Source organism: Porites lutea, chromosome 8 (assembly GCF_958299795.1).
Source record: "Porites lutea chromosome 8, jaPorLute2.1, whole genome shotgun sequence".
NCBI lineage: Eukaryota > Metazoa > Cnidaria > Anthozoa > Scleractinia > Poritidae > Porites > Porites lutea.
Genome location: NC_133208.1, coordinates 7,167,634 through 7,182,077, shown reverse-complemented (window position 1 = coordinate 7,182,077; position 14,444 = coordinate 7,167,634). Strand labels below are relative to the sequence as shown.

Below are 14,444 nucleotides of genomic sequence, written 5' to 3'. Positions count from 1 at the left end.
ATGAAGACGTGTTCATGCCTTGTAACTCTTTCCCTTTCTCTAGCTTTTGTGAACGCTTTCAGCACTGAAGAACATGCAAAGAGATTCTTCCGTCCAGAACACAGAGCATTATTGCCCGAAACGACAAGCTTAGAATTCGATCCGAGACAAACCAGCTCTCTAGTTAACATCTTTCCAGAATGACGAGTCGACAAAGTGCTTGGCTCATTGTGAGCCATCTTGTGAGAAGCTGGATATACCGGCATATTTAAGGGTAAGCAATCGGAAACAAACGTCTTATTTTATGGCAATTCGCAAGACAAACTGCTCCTTAGGTTATGTCAATAGATTTACATAGTATTTTAGGCTGCAAAATACAACCCAGACTGCCGTATGACAAACATCCATATCTTGAAGCACCACCTTCCAAAGTGCTTATTTGTTGTTGTTGTTTTCGTGTGTAAATTTTAATTTTGGAATAAAAAGATGAATGATTCGAAGGACTGGCCTTGCTTTTCTTGTCTAAATATAGTTGGAGCGAAGTTTTCACAAATTTGAGGACACGCCAATCAACGGCGTTTTGGGATCAATAGTGGTGTTCAAGAAGACTCCCAGATATTGATGCAAGTTCCTGGCGCTCTATCAGTTCGAGTGTTGTAGAGCCTGCAATGCTGTCTGTGCTAAATGCATGAAATCTGTTGGAAGTTATAGGGGTGGTCCCGAGTTCTGCTATCGTAACGCTTACAAATTCATGTGCAAATGCTTGGAGAAGCATACCCCTTTAGAGAATTATTACCCTTGAACTTTTTTCTAACAGCTGTTCTTGCGTGGCGTCCACTTTTTCATTTCTTTGTATTTGTATTCGAGCGTCAGTAGCAAAAATATTACACCCTTTCCAATGTAAGGTATAGGAAGAAATTAAATTGCTGTCTCTAACACTCAGTTTATCACTTTTCTCGTTACTCTATATTGTTGTGTTTGAGTTTTATAATCATTTTTTATTACTTCTTACAATTCGCATTTGCTTACAGGTTTGTAATGACAAAAGTATTCAGGAGTAAAAATCACAAAATAATGAAAATATTTCAACTGATACTAATTAAAATAAATAGTTTTGAAAGTTTATAAAGCGATTGTATAATTATGGCTTCCCTGTGCCTATTAACGTGTACATTTTAGGGCTGAAGGACATTTAAAAACATAAATACCTCAAAGATAAAAGAAAGTGAACAGTGAGACCAATTCTTACAATTTTCAGGTACGTTGTTGCCTATTTCAATGGATAGTTAAGAGGATATCAATGAATGAACTACGTGTCTAGCGTAATTGTTACTGTCGTAACGGCATATGAATTAAAAAATAATAATAATTTAAAAAAATGTCGCACCCCTTTTTTTGGTATGCAAAATTGCAATTAAAATCTTTGCCCTATATTTAGGGCCTGTTTACATGGAGGTGGGGGACTCCAGGTAGGTGAGGTAACCCGCTTAGGTGGGGTAAAACAATAACCGGCTCCTTTACATGGAATCTTACAACCCCGCAATCCCGGGGTGCACTATCTCATATGGAATGGTCGCTAAGCACGTAAACAAGAAAAATGCTGACATTTTAATGCTCTTCTACACTCACTTACTGCTCTTACTGCGACCTTCAGTGCTCTTGCTTTCTATTGTTACCTTTAATAATGATAAAAGCCACCGCCAAAGTGAATTTTGCGCGAAATTGATCTATCACGACTTCCACCCCGGCTAGGCGGATTACCCAACCTAGAAACGTTTACATGGCAAAATTATACCCCAGCTGGGAGGGTTACCCGGTCTGGCAGACGGGGCTACCCGCCCCCCACCTACGTGATCAAATTAAAATGAGAGATTAAATATGGACAGGCGGGTTACCTCACCTACCTTAGTTCCCCTATCACCGTGTAAACAGGCCCTCACTCCTCCGTTTTTTATAAATTTGCGACATATTTGCAAGGAGCATTTTTTTTCGTCCAGTGGAATAAAAAAAGACAAAGTGAATTTAATGAGCAAATAACATCTAATCCAGCCTTTACAAAGAGTAATGTACAAAAAGCTAACGCTTATCGTTTTCAATGTATTTAGGAGGACACTGTTGTTGGATGCCCCTGGCATATCTCCTAGATTCTCGTCCGGAGCAAAAATCTTTGGTCACATATCAAACTCTACCGAGCTTGCACGTATGTGTTTGGCTTGTCAACACTTTGACTTCAACAGTGCCGATTGGATCTTCGATAATCTGCATGTGATCTCCAGCTGATATTTGCGAACAATGGGAAAGGAATTTATCTTTCGGTTCAGCAGACGTTAGTGGGGCGGGAACGCGTGACGAACCCCTAAAAACTTCCGCGTGGGAGGCCATTTAATTGCTTTCTGTGCAGTAATACAACGAACATAGAGATGAAGCCATTTCTTAAGTTGTCGCCTACAGGAGGGTAAAAACCGGCAATGGAAAATTGCAAAGTCGTCATGCAAAAAAGGTGGTCGCGGTGGCTGAAATTTGGTGCTGGATATACATTGTACCCAAACGCATGTTTAAGGAAAAAAAAGGCCACCCAATGACGCCATAAGAATTATGGAATAATTAACAATTATTCCTCGAGCCCGAATGGGCTCTTAGTCAATAGCCCATGAGGCCGAAGGCCAAATGGGCTATTGTCTCTAATATCGAGACAAAACAACTTTAGCTAAATAAAGCTAGACTTTAATCCTTTTTTGCCGCCAAAAAGTCCGCGGTTTTCGCTACTGGTGGGCTACAACGTATAGCCTAGTAGAAGCTCAACCAATCAGAACGCAGCATTGATAATAGACCACTAGCTGGATTTTACTAATAAAAGATGTAAGAAAGACACGAAAAATGTGCCAGCCATCCCGATTAAATGTGCAGAAAGGCTTTTTCAGGTAATAAAAAGTGTATCACTTTTCCATATTTCAGTTGTACATGTACGCACGGGCGTATACGCGTATATTGACGGTATACTCCTGTTGTATTATTTAAGCGTTATGAAGTGTTGACTGTTGAAATTCATTTAGATTCGGTGGACAATTTTTCCACAAAGAAGCAAGGCTTTGGAAAAACGGAAGTAAGGTTTCATTCAAAAATTGCCAAAGTTAGGGGCAGCAAACTCTGACGAGTTGTTAAGTTGTTAAATCAACATTTATAGTACAAGCATAATGTTTATGTTTATGTTTATTTAATTTTATGTTTATTCCATGTTTCCTCAGAGCCAAGCGCAGTGAGCTTAAAGGTGCAGAAAAGAAGGAGAGATTGTGGCTCTCCCTCGTTTCTCGGGGCTTCGCCCCTCGCTCCTCGCGCGTGCTTTCACCTTAAAGTGTCTCAAAAGAAAAGGAAGAGACTGCTCGCAATCGAATCTTGATGAAGCCTTTTCGGTGACCGCGATCTGAACAGAATCATAATAAAAACGAGACAGTAAGAAATTGATTGTTTGAATATTATTGAGTATAAACTCCTTCAAATGATTAATAACAAACTGATTAAAAGAACGGCACGTTTGTACTGAACTGCTCCGAGTGTACACTAAACGTCACATTTAGTATAGGGGACCGTGCCGGAAGGCGGGCTGGAAACATTGTCAAGAATGACAAATAGACCTACCATCGATTACGACTTCTCTTCTTCTCTGACTTCTTTTTTTCTATTGTTCAAAATCGAATGAAGACGAATATTTAAGGAAAGGGACCCAATTACCACGAAAACTGCAGTGGGCGTTAACTGTAGACTTATAGCCTGTTCCAAGCTCCGAGATAATCGGGCCCGCGGAATTGAGAAAGCGCGAACACAAAAAAGGGAGGAAACTGAGGGGAGGAGGGGCGGCGTGCGCATTTCACTTTCGCGTCTCCCCCACTCTTTCGCGCCTTTCCCATACTCTCGCGCCTTCCCGGTCACTATCTGAGAGCCTGGAACAGGCTAGTAGACACACGACATATCGAATTAAAGAGGAGCCAAGGATCAAACATCTCAAGTGATTGACATGTAACTTGCAAGCTGTAGGAAAAGAACGCAGACTTCTGGTAGTTTTATTTGCCGCTTTGGATTGCACTGGTTTCGTGCGGAGTCCAATGTTTGCGACGGGCAGAAATTGTTTCTTTCGTTTTCCTTTTTTAAGTGATCATTTAACAGCTATGAGTTATTCATTATTCCGACGCTGGACGGTGTTATTTATAACTCCAGATATTCTAACTCCAAATAATCATTATTCATTTTTTTTTAAACCTTGTTATTATTCATTATTCGGCTTCCACCCGAACATCTGATATAATCAGTTCAGCAACTGATTACCCATCAATTACCTATTGATTACTCATTATTGATTTCATTGATGTCATTGATGTCATCGATTAGTTTCGTCAAGAGTTCCGTCTGGTAAAAGGGGCCTGTTGTGTGGGCGACCAGCAATGTTAACAGGAATGACCCTGGAGTGCGGATCGGGTTGTACTGAACGGGTATTAAAATTGAATTAAGGAAATCGGACCTCATTTGCTGACACTTCGCTTCGAAAATTTAAACAAGGAGCAAAGGAGGAAGGTTAGAAAATGCGGTCTAAACATTTTGTGATAGTCTCCTGTTTTCGTTGTTTGTGCTCCAAGTTATTGCCTTTCTGCCACACGTTTTGCTGATAGTCTTAGACGATTTAGGATGGAGTGATGTTGGGTTTCATAAAGGAGGGCCGGTTCGCGCCTTCCCCGCCATGTATGAGGCTGGTATCGGGGAACAGTCATGGTCATAATGCTCTATACAATGCAAAGCAAAGTTGACTGGTTCTTAACTAGAGACAAAAATGTTTTATTGTTTTCCGATAGTACCGTTCTTATTATTAATATTATTTTTACATTAAAAAAAAATAAAAACACCTAAAAAAAAGACAATGCTATAAAAGCCTTGCATAATAACGGAATCTAAACATTGGTATCATATACCTACACACTGCAAGTTCTTAGTTTCTTAACCCTTTATTCTAGAACGAATTGCATAAAGAAATAATATAATTATAAAGACTACAGGTTACAAATTGTAATTATTGGCAGGTATATATGCCAACTCTCCCAGATTATCAGGGAGTTTCCCGGAAAAGGAAATGATCTCCCGCTAGCTCTCCCGTACGGGTCTCCAAATCTCCCGGACCAGGAGCCTAGTGATGGGCTCCTGCTCGGATGTAATCGACTTTTCAGCTTTTCTGTGTTTTTGTTTAAAATTGAGCACACTTTTATTGTCAAAACTCGAAAGATTTGTTATCATAGTAGACATAGTACGTTCTTGGGGGCATATTTGCATGTCTTTAGTCACTAGTGACCTTACCATCGAGGTTTGGTCATTTTACCGAAAACGACAAACTGCAGTTTGGAGTTAACGGCTTTACGTTACCCTTCTACCCATATTTGGGACTTACTCCTATTTTAACCGAGAAATTGTCCTCAAAATTAATTTTTTTTGAAATAGAATTCGATAAACAATAAGTAAAAGAGTTCTAAAAGGTTGTTTTTCTTCTCAAACATGGGATTGTGATGTTTTAGGGGGCAAAAACTTTGCGGTAGATCACTTACCTTTGGAGCGTTGTCTATCCGAACAAACCAGGGCGTAAGAAGCTAGGGCGTTGAAACTCTCATACGCGCTCTCTGGTTCAGCTGTGATGCGGAGTAGAACTGGAACTAGTTCGCATTTCCGCTCTCGATCCGCTGTCAGGGCAAGAAAAATGGCACCGTCTAACTGGAGGTAGGTTCGGATTTATTGCTTTATATCTTTAGATCGATGCAATCTATAATTAGATTTGATATTTGGCGTATTTCTATGCGATATACAGAAAATATTAAGGTTATATTTTATAGTTAGTCACAAGTTAAGGTGTTCTTTCGCCTTCTATTTTTATGTAGTGTCAAAACGGCCTATTGAATATTACAGGTTGAAGGTCGCGTTTTATCTTGCCAGTCAAAACCAAATGATAATAAACGGCTACAAAAAAAAATATGTAATTTTGTTTGTGCATGCAAAGTTTTAGAGTGAACTTTTATGAACCTTTAAGGTTTTTTTACTTCTGAAGTAACAACTTCATAATGGCGATAGCAAGGTTTTTGTTTTGTACGTTGGCGTTTAGCTTGTTAGTAAAATAAAAGATTTCAGTTGCCCAATTTAGCGATTTTTATTTTTTTAACATAAAGATGGTAAATATTTTTTTTAGTTACAGAACCGCGATCCAAGAATTAGGTTCTGACTATTTTTTCAGTTCTAGTAGAAAATTGCATTCGAATAATCTCGTTTGACAATCTAAGACTAATTAAGACTGTATAGCAATGTATTTTTGTCGTCAGAGGCTTATGTGTGGTGTTGCACAAACGACAGTCAGCTCTCAGATGGAAACTATTGGGACGGGCACAAAATGTCTGTATTAATTATTATTACTATTTATAGAGAGTAAAAGAAAATGACTGAAAAATAGTATGGAGCAACTCGATTTCCTGGAGGTGCCAACAGGGGTCTTTTTTGCATGAGCATGCGCGACCGCTAAACATGCGATGCGCATGGAGGCTCACCACAGGGTTTGCCTTCATCAAAATGGCACGTCTCAAAGCTATCATAGCGATTATTTTGCTCGTTGGTCTTGGCGAATGTGCTCGTGATTTAACAAAATGTGTAGTTTGCAAAAAAAACTCTAACATGGTCTTAACAAAAGCGAAGGAGACCGGCTTTAACATACACGAGCTACTATCAAATTTCATCTCCCCACTTGACCTGGACAACAGCGCGCGTATATGTAGTGCCTGGAGAATTGCGCTGACCTCATCAAAGTCTAAACAAAGTGCAGAAACGTTTGTTGATGCAAGTAAACACTTTCAATTTTCTTTGTTTTGAAATGGGAAGGGAAGAGAAATATTAAAAAAAAAAAAAAAAAACATAGCAAATTTCAGCGAGTGGGTTCGAAGTGCGCGAAAGCCGATGTTCAGTTCAGCAGTAAATTAATATATGTTCTACAATTTTCCCAACACTTTAAAGCTACAAAATTAAGAGCACACGAGACGTAGATTAGTCACCTGGTGAGATGTTGGTGGTAGTCACTCTGTATGTGTCGAACAATAAAAAAAATGAATATCAATGAGACACAGTCAAAACTGCATTCAATAGGACCGAAATTAAAGTCCAATCTTGTGACCGATTTTGATGAAACAAACGGTTAGGTTTCCCAAGAAGTACAGTAAACATGTAATGCCGACCAAAAGTTAAAAATCATTAGAACATTTAAGTTCTGGCTAAAAGCAAATTCCTGTAAAAGATGCGTTACAATGTTAGTCCACGCAAAAACAAGAAGTTCTACAATTTTCCTGTAAACAAACTTTGTATCGCTAAAATACTTAAGGCAAAAACTTTCTATTCCAACTGAAAATGGCGTGGTAGTCGCCCGCTGATCGTTATTAATCCACTCCCGAAATATGGCTAAATCAGCTATTAACAAATTATTGACAGGAATCCTCTACGGCATCGAGAAACTGATTTACATCCGATTTATAGACAAACACTAAATAAAGAACATTTTGCTCAATAGCTACGCATCAGCAATGCATTCTATGCCAAACTTTGCGGTTCTTAAAGGGGAATCAAGACGCGAGTCGAGCGCCAAACAACAAAAGGCAGCCATGTTCGTGTCAGACATCCTTGAGAAACTTGCTCTTTCACCTCGTTCAGCGCATCAGTCTCCACTTTAAATCAACAGATCTTTACTTATTTTGTACAACGAAGGTCTTTCTTAAGTTCCTGCTACCATTTCAATCTCAAGCAAGCTTTCAAAGTGAACAATTTGGTTCCTATGACTATTCAGCACGGTCGCTGTAATTAGTCGCGTGCTCTTTGACAAGTCAGCGGTCGCGCATGCTCATGCAAAAAAGACCCCTGTTGGAGGTGCCTTATCTTTTGATTGTCAGGTACTGTATAATATTTCTAGCATTGTATCCTCTCTCTTAATATTATATATTGTAGTTACAAGGAAACAGGAAAGTATTTTTTGAATCAAGTTTGATTAAGCCTGGCTGTAGTTAATAAATTTAACCAAGAATAAAACTGAATCATACTGGACATGAAGTATGCAAGTGTGCTAGGGTTGCTGGTCGCACTAAAAAGTTTGTTTTTCAATGGTTTAATCTCTGTTTATACAGGTCATTTGTATTTCATTTGTGGATAATTCTGTATTTCATTTGTAATTCTGTATAATCTTATTGTTTGCAATATACTTTTGAATTTATATGTTATATAAATGTTTTATGTTGTATCTGTAAGATATATATATAGCAATGTCTGGTTTCAATGTAAAACTAGTGAATGCTTAGTTTCTTTTAAGTTCCTTAGTATGTCTTGCATGGGTAGTTTTCATTGACCATTTCATTAGAAAAAGCTATTATTATCAAACAAAAATATTTGCTGAGCTACTTATTTGTGTTCTTGCGACTTCTTTTTTAGTTTTCAAGGGCAGTGAATTATATTTTTTTCACATACTTATTCTTCATTGCACAGTAGTATTAGTCTACCAGAGAAAAAATAATGATGATTTTATTATATTTTTTATTTACCCGGACTTAAGTTTTCACAATCTGTCCAACTGTAATGCTCAATATTGGAGATAGCTCAATAAGGTGTTTAGAGAAGAATAAAAATCCAAACCGATCACAGAGTGAAAACAGATCATCTGGCCTTAAAACTGGGCAGCAAAAAATAAATGCCATAGCAGATGATGGATAACACAACTTGATATTAAACTGAAGTAGAGAACCGATAATATTAGTATTAAAATGATGTCAGTGCTATCAACTGAGTTGTGATGCCATTTTCTTACCAAGTCACGAAATGTTAGTACAGGCGGAGCCGCGGAGGTGGAACTATATTCAATACAGGTATTTGTTCGCGGAGGAAAAATTGAACAAAACAGAAAACGAACGTGACAAAAAACAATTTGTTCCTTCGCTATTGCTTGCAGCAAATGAATGCTACGGGATAATGGCTAACATCCGCTGGATAATCTCTCTGACGGTCCAGTATAATGTCTGCCATCTTGTTTTGTCTCTTTGGTAGTACCCAGACCCTTGCATCACAGCTATATCGCTCGACCCCGCTCGTTTCAACGAACCTAGCTTCGTTACGCCCTGGTACAAACTGTGAACCTCAAACCGCAAACCTGACGGCAAGGCCCTATCACGTACTTCTTAACGTTTGCGGTATGAACTCTTCCAAAATTTGTTATTCTTGGTATTGATTCGATATTTATTGAAGTGTTTTTCTTTAATTTTTGCAAGAAAAAGTCTTGTTACTTTTGCGATTTTTGCGAAATTTGTAGACGTTTAGAGGGCCTCCTTTGCCATTATCCTTTATAGGTCTGAACTTTTGCTTAATTTATTCCTGTTATTCTTGCAATATTTGCTAGCGTGTTTTGTTGTTGTCGTTGTTGCTGAATAAAAAATTCTTGTTATATTTGCGATTTTTGCGAAATTTGCAGACTTCCAGAGGACCTTCTTTACCTTTCCTTTTTATAAGTCTGAATTATTGCTAGATTTGTTATTCTTCTTATTCTTGAGATATTTTTTAGCGTTTGGTGAAGTTGTTGTTGTTACTGCAACAAAAAATTATTATATATTCATGTTAGTTTTTCGATTTTTGCGAAATTTGCCGACTATACCTTTTTCTTTTCAAGTCTACTCTTTTGTTACTTTGTTATTCTTGCAATTCTTGCGATAGTTATCTGGGTGTTTTTTTGTTGCAATGAAATTTCCTGTTACTTTTGCGATTTTTGCAGACTTTTTTCAGATTTCTGCAAGCAATTTCTATTAAACAAATTTTTGTTAAAATTGCGACAAAAATTTGTGAGCAAAGTTTTTGTACAGTTTGCAATCCTTGTTGAATTTGTTATTTTTGCTATATTTGCTATTTTTTCTATACATTTCTGACAGTTCGTTTAATTTTTCTTTTGCCAAAATTGCGAAAACAATTTGGTACCAAATTTTTGCGACAGTGTTCAATCCTGGACATAAGAGGAGAGCCACAAGGTAGCCATTACGCAACTTTTTCAACCATTTCAATGAAACAAATAGTACAATAGTTGGGGAAATGTGGCCTCAATAATGTTTTGCTGAAACTGGTATATCATAAAGCTTGGCTTATCCGGAAAGCGAGGATCCTCATCTTCGTTGCCCAACTCTTGGGCTACCTGGCTTAAGAAAATGCTGGCGTTAGTTTACAATATTATTAATCAACTTTGCAGCGTAATAATTCATTGAGTTGGTGCAACAACTTGCAATGTGAGGTCGATTTGGTGAGTTTGTGGCTGCTTTTGCCGGAACTCGAATTTCTAGATTTCTATTTGCCCTTATACGTCCTTAAATTTTCAGTCTGAAGGATTTATATAGCCCTATTAGCCGTCTTGTAGAGACTGTAGTAAAGTACGGTAAATTTATTTCTGTATCGGGTCGCTGTTTGAATAACCGAGACACATCAATCATAGTGTTAATAACCTATATTTGTTAACCCTCGGACATGCACGCAAATTCATACCCCCACCGTCGTACATTCAAGGGAGGTGGGGATGGTTGATGGGACCCCTCTCTAGAGTTTTTGATATGAAGCGGTATTTCGAAACGATTTTGCCTTTAAGTGGACAGCCTTTGATCTCCTTAACAAGATGAGGTATATTTTGTCAGTGGCGGCGCTACTGGAGGCCTGTGATGTCACCAATAACGGCGCCATCTTGGCCACCATGCCCGATTTTACAAATGAATTAAAAATCAAGTTATACTCGCAAGGTATTGTATTTTTTTTGTGCCTGACATATAAAATAACACATAAATAAGAACTTTGCATCATTTTATCCACAATTTTTACTTTTATTGTTGAGAGAAGTTGAGAGAACATGCATTTGAAACAAAAATGGCTTGAGCATCTGCTATTTATGACGTTATATCTCGTATCCATAGTAACTCACCATCTCTAAACTTGTCTAAAAATGCGTGCGAGGGATAAACGAACAACTTTTTAAAACGTCAATTACTTTGATTTTCTGCTATTATAAACTGGTGCCATTTTTAATTTAATTTTTTTTTCGCGCAAAATGGCCTTTTAAGGTCACGTGACCTAATTTACATATTATTTTACACGGAATCGTATAAACGTTTGAGAGTCATTATTTTACTCAAGTTTTGTCGCTATAGGTCTTAATCCTCAACATATAGACCACCCCTCAACGTTTTGAGGGAAATTGAAAAAAGACCCATGTCTTAATTTCCTTGAGTAATTTGGGATCTTCCTAAAAATGCATTGAAATATATCCTACACGTTGAACATTACCTTTGAGTTAAAATTGTTTTACGTATTTGCCTCAATCGTTCAAGTATAAAACATCCTCATTGATCGTCAGATCTAGAAGCTTCTTATTAACCAAAAGTTGGTAAATACAGCAGATCAAAATAAAGTAGCCGAAAACTGAAGTACGTAAAGTATAAAACTTTTTACCATTATGAAAGATAGAAATGTTTTTTACTTACAGTATTTGGTAGCCTTTTGATTATCTTACTTTGATCATGAACAGCCATTTCGACACCACTGCGCCGTATGGGAACATATTAGGGACTTTTAGCACCGACGGTTTTCAGGACGGCTACAGCGAACTAGATCGCGCGGGGACTGGAGATACAAGGCGCCGTCCGCGCAAAAGCCCGCGAAAATAAATATAGTTTAGCAACCAAAACAATCCCTGAGTACGGCGTGAACGAAATAGTCGGAGAGAATCGGACACAAAACTAGATGTTTAGGGAAAAATGTCCCTAAAGAAGGTTCGAGAACAGTGGCTCTATGCATTAGATGAAAGGTTAATTACAGAAGAGGAGTTTCTACTCCTGTATGATGTGAATAGGTCAACTAACTTAGATTTTCCTTACGAGCAGTACAAACTTTTTGATCTCGACGACATGCAAAGAATATACAGCCCGTTATCACGTCTAGCAACTTATATGAGCGCGTTTAAATGCTTCTCGCCTTTTATTTTGATGCCCGACCTGAAGCTGAACACCATTATATATCAAAATTAAAGCAGCCATAGGCAAAAAAGGCATGTTTTGTCTAGTTATAAAAAAGATATATATTCGGTGACTGAAACATAACAACAATAAAAACTTGAAAGAAAAACGCACGTCCAAACGTTAAGAAACAATTTAGATAAACAGTATTAGCGTTATGTATCAAAATGAAAACGGAAAGGACAAGCAAAATCATGTACAAAAATAAGCTCACTTGAGATGCTTTTCGACCGACATGTGTCATCCACACCTGTGAAAAAAGCGTAAATAAAGCGAAAATATCAAACCAATTCTAAAGAGAACTGGTCTAAATTTATGAAGAAAAGGAATAAGAAGTTGTTTTTCAAATGAAAACAATAAAAGTCAAGTAAAAGGTTAAAAAATACTCACCTAAAACTCCCGTAGTCGCCAGTACGTCAAACTACTAAGTTTGCCGTACTAGGGAAGGCCGCTACGGCGGCAAGAAACCGAAGGTGACACTCGCGCGCGCGAAAAAGAGTCTGACTTCATTTCCGGTTCCCGTAACCGTCTTGAAAACCGTCGGTGCTAAAAGTCCCTATTTATCTGTTAGGGGCAACAGTTAAAGTACCTTTTTTGCTTCTCTCTACCCCTTTCCCCCAGAAATGCTTGATACCCAATTTAGCGAGTTGTAGATATGCTAGAGGAAGAGTTGGATTTAAGTCTTTAAGTGGCCAATGGGTTTTATGTTAAAGTTGGTCGCGGAAATTGCGAGTTGACTTCGTAAGGCTAAATAACGCTATGTACTGTAGTCAGTATTTTGTGTCTAGTTTTATGCCGAGGCAAGTCACTGCTCATCAGTGTGAGTAGATAGGTTTAAGTCGTTAAGTAAGCGAAGTCACAACACGAATGGGAGTTGCAGGTTGTGAGGTCATCTTTAAAAGCCTTCACTTTTTTTCACAAGACGTGCAAAGATATGTGTTTAATGAAGTCTTATAAATTAAACAGATATTCTTTAATACCATGGAGTGATTGCTAGTACCTGGCATAACAATGCAATTATCCTTCAGTAATGCTTTATCGGGCTTATACAAACTCCTTGCATTTGCACAAACTGTTCTTCCCTGTCTTAAAAGAGAAGAACTTCGCTCGCATTTTCATGGCACTTTAGACGTTTGTTAGCGGCATAGCATTTTTAAGACAAAAGGAATTAATTCTATATCGTGGCTATGTGTACTTCATTCAACGCTGTTGATGTTACTAAAAATAGAAGGTTATTTGAACTGGCCAAAACGTTTTTACTCCGTCCTTTCATCTACTGTTGAATCCTGAACACCGACTTATATGTCGTCATATATCTTAGAAATTTTCCTCTTCAAAACATCCTTCATCGGAGGTCAATTTCTTCTGTTTTTCGCATCTGAAGAAGAAAAGAAGTCATATCAAAAATTTTAGCGATGGAATTGAACGTTTTATTTTAGGGTTACAGTATGATAAAATCGCTCAAAACAGTCCGGAATATCCCTAAATTTAAAGACAGGGCCAACTGGTCACGCGACACGAAGACGCGCTTGTGTTTTTTCTTGTTTCCGGACGGAGTCGGACTGAATTAAAGATGAGCTTACAGTACTCTTCTAGGTTTCACATTTAACATTTCAAAGAAAAAATTTCATGTAAGAGAATAAGAGCATTATTCATTGCAAGGGATCATTGGGGTGTTCGAACTGATTCCGGACCGATCGCAGAGGTCGTGGCTTCACTGGCATGGTTGGAAACATTTTTGATAGAAGCAAACTGGTCTCGTGTAAAAATAGCCTTAGAGAAAGTGTGAAAATTTGTTGAGATCGTACAAAACAAGATTTGTACTACCTATTAACTTCTACAGGACAGGAATCAAAGAACCAGTCATCATAACAAGAATAAAAAGTAGTTCAAATTTATTAATTTTTCTTGTTTTTTTGTTGTTGTTGTTTCGTGTTGACTTCAAGCATCTGGTGCTTTTCTTTGCTTGCTGTAGTACCTGCAATGTTTTAATTTTATCCCAGATAATCAGTGCATGTTCAATGAGTAGCGAAATACATCATTTACACTTGAAATTTGCCTTCTTTCTTTGATTGCTTTTTAACGGTGGATGAACATCTGGAGAATCCAGCAACTTTAAATCTTTCCAGATTTGGTGAATTTCAGGAAGAAAGCGGTTCGTATCTACCTTGCGTTTATGATCTTTAATTTCATCCCCGCAAATTCGGCAAAGTGTGGCGAGATGTTGGACGTGAATATCCATAAGACTAATAAAGTTGTTTTGGCCTTGACAAGAAAAAAGGCAAAGGCTCGTACTAATGCGAAAAAAAGTAATAACACGGCTCTGTGAGAAACCCGGGAGTAGAAAACGTACGTCTTTTGGACCTCGGAATTCAAAAGTTGTCC

General features: G+C 37.9%; 1 pseudogene; it reads left to right on the top strand.

Annotated features, from left to right (window-relative positions):
* LOC140946917 (uncharacterized) lies at positions 1-800 on the top strand (annotated as a pseudogene).
* The last annotated feature ends 13,644 nt before the right edge of the window (positions 801-14,444 follow it).